Consider the following 6,706-nt stretch of genomic DNA (forward strand, 5'->3'; position numbering starts at 1 on the left):
AATTTGCTCTCTCCAGAACCTTAAAAATGGGTCGTTCATCTTTTCTTTTAACTCATAGCCTATGATCCCAGGGGCCTCCTAGGGTCTGGAGTTTCTAAATCCAGACTTTTCCCCCAGAGTTTTATACTTAGATACACCAAGTTAAGCCCCAGATGGGAGTCACATTCTCTGTGACTCTTCTCCACTTGGTGTCGGACAGGAGAGAAGCTCTAGTTAGCCCCTGTTTCACAGTGAAGCCCAGGGGAGGGGCAGGGAGGGTGATGAGGGGACTCACCTGCAGTCCCTCTCTGAGCCAGTGAAGCCCCTGAGTGCTGTCACTGAGGAATCAGGCACAGGCTCAGGAGCCACCCACATTCCAGTGGCACCTCAGTCATCCCTGATAGAAACTCCGTCTTACCTGACACGTCCCTCCAGCATTAGGAAAGACTTCTGAAACCTCTCCTCTGCCGGGAGCAGCAGCACAGGGCCCCAGGCTTTGCCCTGACCTGTAGTGTGGACCTCTCCTGGACTCAGCAGCATACCCAGCAGAACTGAGTGGTGTCAATGGTTGCCACCGTTTAATGCAGCTTATTACCTACTGGACACTGGGCATCATCTCACTTAGTCCTCACAATCACCCTGTGAGATGTGCTAACCCTCATTACAGAGGGGAGCACTGAGGCACAGAGGGGTTAACTGACGCGCTCGAGATCCCATAGCCAGTGGTGGGGCCAGCAGTCGAAGGAGTTCATTCATTCATTCATCAAACATTACCGACCACCTACTACATACTAGGTACTCTATGGGTGAACACTTCTTGCCCTCAAGAACTTAGAGTCTGGGCCAGCCTGGTGGCACAGCAGTTAAGTTCGCATGGTCTGCTTTAGCAGCCCGGGCTTCACTGGTTCAGATTCCGGGTGCAGACATGGCACCGCTTGTCAAGCCATGCTGTGGTAGGAGTCCCACATATAAAGTAGAGGAAGATGGGCAAGGATGTTAGCTCAGGGCCAATCTTCCTCAGCAAAAAGAGGAGGATTGGCAGATGTTAGCTCAGGGCTAATCTTCCTCAAACAAAAACAAAAATGAAAAGAAGAACTTAGAGTCTGTTAATAATAAGAAAATATTAGAAACTATTCAATCAGGGACCGCACACAAACTATGATGAATCATCAGTAACAACAGATACAAAGGCTATGTTAGCACATGAAAATGTATGTAGGAGAAAAATGAAAAACACACAATACCATGTGTACACAGATGCCAGTCGGGCAACATCTCTGGGCCTAAGAGCCGTTTGCACAATCCATTCTCCAAGAATTCACTGCCTGGCAACTGTGAGCCAACCACTGAGCCCCCTGCCCGATATGCAGTTCAGACGTCACCACGTTGCGGCAGCCTTCCACACCTATGCAAAATTCATTTCTCCATCATCCATACCCCTGTAACACATTGTACATGATGATATATCTACTCACTTTAGTGACTCTTGACTCCCCTGAGATGTGAACTCCTTTTCCACCTCCATCTCCTCAGGGACCAGCATGATGAGTGGCACAGAGCAGGCAAATATTAATTAGCTACCATGTGTTGGGCTTTTCCTGTGTGCTCAGCTTGTGCTCAGAGCTTTACATGCAGTATCTCGCTGAATCCTCTCAACAACTCTACGAGGTGGGAACTGTTACTAGCCCCATTTTACGGATGAGGAAATTGAGGCTCAGAGAGGTTAAATAACCTACCCAAAGTCACACAGCTAGTAAGTGACACAGCCAGAATCCAAGCCAACTTGTATATGTCTGAACACAAAATCTGTGTTCTAGGGCCAGTCCGGTGGTGCAGCAGTTAAGTTTGCACATTCTGCTGCAGCAGCCCAGGGTTCACCGATTCAGATCCCAGGTGCAGACATTGCACTACTTGACAAACCATGCTGTGACAGGCGTCCCACGTATAAAGTAGAGGAAGATGGGCATGGATGTTAGCTCAGGACCAGTCTTCCTCAGCAAAAAGAGGAGGATTGGCAGCAGCTTTAGCTCAGGGCTTATCTTCCCCAAAAAAAAAAAAAAATCTGTGTTCTAACCACTAAGATGCCTGCTGCCAAAGCTAGTAATGGAATTAAATATGAAAGATGCGGCAAAGTCTCACCCTAGAAGAGCTTTTATCTAGAAATCTATGAAATATTAACATTTTTAGGCAAAAAAAGCATCTTCTTTCTAAACAATTCAAAATATTGCTTATACATTTATTTGTGAATTAAATATTTATCAAGCATCTGTTTATGCATAGGACCCAAGCTGTGGAAAATACATAGGATACATTCTGACTCCTCCCGTCAAGGATTACAGTCTCAATTACAGGATGAATTATACATACCTGGAAAAAAAGAACATCAATGCAAGAGTTAAGTAATAGAAATATATTAGGAGACAATAAGTCAACATATGTCAAAATGTCACATATAGATCACGGAAAGAACTCAATAATCAGGAGGTACTGAAACTACAGTTCTCACTGTATTGATTCATTGGTTGAAAATGCCAGTTGAGCACAACAGTAGGCCAGGGAGGATCCTGGATGGGAAGGAAAGGGAAGACTTTAGAGAGAGCAGCACGGCTGTGCAAGTAGCACTCTGATGGGCCCAGAGTTTCCAAGCACGTGTATATAGGTTGGAAGATGATGGAAAATTTCCAAAAGGTTAACCTGACCCTTGAACAAAAGACAAAGAAGACTAATACTCAGAATGGTTGTGGCTGAAATACTAAACACAGAAAAAGCTTCATTTAAATTCAGATTTGGATCAAGAAGACGAATAGAAAAGGAACTGAGCGTATGTCATGGTAGCAGATGGCAGAGGGAAAGCAAAACTACCAGTTCCCTCTTTTACTTCATCTTCATCAGAGAAAGAGCTTCCCTTTGGCCAGGTTGCATCACAAAGAGGGAAAACCAGCCCAGGGTAGGGTGAAAAGGGTTCTAGGTATTTCCACGGTAAGAATCTTTGCCTCAAGCGGTTTCACTGCAAGCAGTTTTGTGCACAACTGGCTGTAAAGGTAATTTTGCCATAAAAAATAAAATAATGGGAGCCAGCTCTGATGGCCTAGTGGTTAAAGTTTGGCACTCACCAATTCAGCAGCAGGGGTCCAGTTCCCAGTCTCAGAACCACACCACCTGTCTGTCAGTAGCCATGCTGTGGCGGGGGCTCACACAGAAGAGCTAGAGGGACTTACAACTAGGATAGACAACCATGCACTGGGGATTTGGGGAGGAGAAAAAGAGAGAGGAAGACTGGCAACAGATATTAGCTCAGGACGAATCTTTCCCTGAAAAAATAAAATAACTGGTTGACAGGTTTTGGTTTCATTCATTCTGGTTTAATTTGGTTACGAATGGTTTTCATTTGGTTACAAATATGCATCCTAGTATTTGGATGAAACTGACACCTCTCTTAATGAAGGAAGACATTTTACTGGAAAAAAGAAAAAAGTGTGATGCCAAAGAGGAGACAAATCAACAAGCAAAAAAAGAAAAGTATAAGACTATGAACAAAAGACTTGGAAGGCAAAGTGCTTAGATAACAACCCACAAAATAAAGTCAGGTTTTTGCACAATATTGCAGTGTGTCTATGAACATTTAAATATTCAAATATTTGTGTGCAAATATTTTGTATTTTCATTTTTCACAGTCAAATCTTTTTAATTTTGTTATTCACTTTTCATGTTTCATTATGAAAACTATTTGTAACCAAATTAAACCAAAACTGTCAACCAGTTGTTTTACCTTTTATGGTAAAACTGCCTTACAGCCAATTAACAGCATGGGGAAATGTTTGCAACAAAGGTGCTTATGGCAAAAATATTGGACATGGAAAGAACACCTAACAGTTTAAAAGATTAGGTCAAAAGAAGTTATTGCTAAGGGGACCAAAAGGATATTTAGATATGATCTCAGAAACATATTCAGTGATCTTCAAGAAGTCATGCCAGAAGACTAACTAGAGTGGGAGCCCCATCTCAAATAGAGGGAAGGTTGATAGACAAATATAGAGATGGAGAGATGTGGTGTTGATTTCTGGCAGAATTCTGCACGTGTTGCTTAAACTGAAACAAACAAGGTAAGTACCAAGAACTCGTATGGCTTCATATGCATAATCACACCAAAGAAATGGTTTTCAACAGTTATCATAGGTAGATCTGGAGACTGTTGTAGGACTTGTATACAGAAACTTGACTGTAGCAGGCTTTGGAAAAAACGTTTTATTATCTGTTTATGGGCAAGATGAAGCAATCTAGACTTCATAGCATCGTAACTCAGTGGAATCATAGAAAATTGAACAACAGTCACCCTACATTCTTTAATCTGACAATATCAGACTGAAAGCAATTTTTTTTTTTTGAGGAAGATTAGCCCTGATCTAACTACTGCCAGTCCTCCTCTTTTTTGCTGAGGAAGCCTGGCCCTGAGCTAACATCCGTGCCCATCTTCCTCTACTTTACATGTGGGACACCTACCACAGCATGGCGTGCTAGGCGGTGCCAGGTCCGCACCTGGGATCCAAACCGGCGAACCCCGGGCTGCCGAGAAGCAGAACGTGCAAACTTAGCTGCTGCTCCACCGGGCCAGCCCGAGAAATTTTTTTTTAAAGATTTTATTTTTCCTTTTTCTCCCCAAAGCCCCCTGGTACAGAGTTGTATATATTTTTTTTAGTTGTGGGTACTTCTAGTTGTGGCATGTGGGACGCCGCCTCAGCATGGCCTGATGAGCGGTGCCATGTCCGCACCCAGGATCCGAACTGGTGAAACCCTGGGCCACCGAAGCAGAGAGCATGAACTTAACCACTCGGCCAAAGCTGGCCCCTAAAAGCAATTTTCTAATGGAAAATGTTCCAGTTCTCTGTCCTTGACATTCAAAAAGAGAATTTAGGAGGCCAGCCCCATGGCCAAGTGGTTCAGTGGCCCAGGGTTCGGATCCTGAGTATGGACATGGCACTGCTCCTTAGGCCATGTTGAGGTGGTGTCCCACATGCCACAACTAGAAGGACCCACAACTGAGATATACAACTATGTACTGGGGGGATTTAGGGAGAAAAAAGCAGGAAAAAAAAAAAGAATAAGATTGGCAACAGTTGTTAGCTCAGGTGCCAATCTTTAAAAAAATAAATAAGTAAATAAAAAGAGAATTTAGATAAACATAAGTCCAGGTGTCATCAAATTTGAAATCAAACAAAGCTAGGAAGAAAATCAGGGGTCAAAATTGTTTCAACAATTTGGAATGTGGCAAAAACATGGTGAAATTTAACAGTCCTACCTTTAGGATTTTAAAATTCAAATCACTTCTCAGCATAATGTGGACCAGATTTTATTTTTTTTCCCTGAGATTGATACCTGAGCTAGCAACTGTTGCCATCTTTTTTTTTTTCTGTTTTATCTGTCCTAAATCCCCCCCATACTTAGTTCTATACCTTAGTTGTAGATCCCTCTAGTTGTGGCATCGGACCGGATATTCTGAGGCTCCCTTCTCCTCAAAACACCTCTACCCTGGATAAAACAGACTTTGTCATATGTTGTGTGGCTGAAAGTGTGTCAAAATAAGAGTAGGAGACAGTGAACAGCAAACAAATGTGAAATGCAGGGTTGTCCCAAGGCCAAATGTGTGTACAGAGCTGTAAACAGTATTGGGATACTAAACCTTAGCCAGCTCTAAGTCAGAGGAGCTGAACCTGAGATCCCCATGCTTATCCGGACCCACAAATGGCTGGAGCTGTCTCAGATGGATGGCATAAACAAACAAGGATGCTCTCTGTAAGACAGCACCCAGGATTCTCATAGACCATGATTAACCAAATTTGGTGATTTGGAAGACATATCTGAAGAAATTACTCAATGCAGCACAGTGATATGACATGAAAAATATGAAAAAAAGATCTGACAGACTATGCGAGACAGCCTGAGAAGATCTAAAATCCATTTAATCAGCATCAAAGAAGGAGAGAAGGAAGGAGAGGCCATATTTGAAGTAGCAATGGCTAAGAATTTCCAGAGCGGGAAAAAGGACATGAGTCCACAGATACAGGAAGCGTAATGTACCTAAAGCAGGATAAATCATAGGAAATCCACACCCAGAAACATTGTGAAACTGCAGAGTACTAAAAACAAAGAGTAGATCTCAAAAGCAGGTAGAGATACAAAAGACAGATTACTCACAGAAGAAGGAATTAGATTGTCAGCAGATTTTTCAATGGCAGCATTGGAAGCTAAAAGATAGAAGAATAAGATCTTCAAAGACCGGATACTCAGCATTTCAAGGAGAGTGAAACACAAATAAAAACGAAGTGAATTTACAGCTGGAAGGCTTGAGTAATGGAACGTCTAAGATACACCTTGGAAAGAAGAAAAATGACCCGGTTAAGATGAACTGAAATGAAAGAAGTAATAGTGAGTGGAGAAATTGGTAAATATAGTGAATCTAAATAAAATTGTCAATACAAAACAATATGATGTTACTGAACCTGAAGTGAGTTCGCTCACCCGTTGCGCAGCAAGCCAATCTCTGACACCAGGTGTGGTGGAAGAAAGTAGGAATTTTATTTTTGCACAGCGCTGAGCAAGGAGACAGGGCAGCCAACGCTCAAATCCCAAACTCCCCTAAAAGCTAAAAGGAAGGGTTTTTATTTGGGGTTTTAGGTAGGGGAGGGGAAGCATATGGCCTTGCTGGTCGGAGCTTTCCCACCAGCCTGTC

General features: G+C 42.8%; 1 protein-coding gene across 27 annotated transcripts in view; it reads right to left on the minus strand.

Moving 5' to 3' along the window:
- Positions 1 to 6,706, minus strand: part of ABHD6 (abhydrolase domain containing 6, acylglycerol lipase) — a 52,261-nt gene extending 45,555 nt beyond the window's left edge. For 3 of the 27 annotated variants that reach the window (XM_070238773.1, XM_070238756.1, XM_070238774.1), the window contains exons 1-2: positions 6,496 to 6,613; positions 5,430 to 5,505 (exon numbers count right to left, since the gene is read on the minus strand). The gene's annotated coding sequence lies outside the window, so the exon portion shown is untranslated. Of the gene's footprint in view, positions 1 to 1,223; positions 1,419 to 1,454; positions 2,347 to 5,429; positions 5,506 to 6,476 lie in introns of all 27 variants that reach the window. The other 24 variants (XM_070238771.1, XM_070238784.1, XM_070238770.1 and 21 more) reach the window with 18 other exon arrangements.

The sequence above is a fragment of the Equus caballus genome, chromosome 16, assembly GCF_041296265.1.
Source record: "Equus caballus isolate H_3958 breed thoroughbred chromosome 16, TB-T2T, whole genome shotgun sequence".
Lineage (NCBI taxonomy): Eukaryota > Metazoa > Chordata > Mammalia > Perissodactyla > Equidae > Equus > Equus caballus.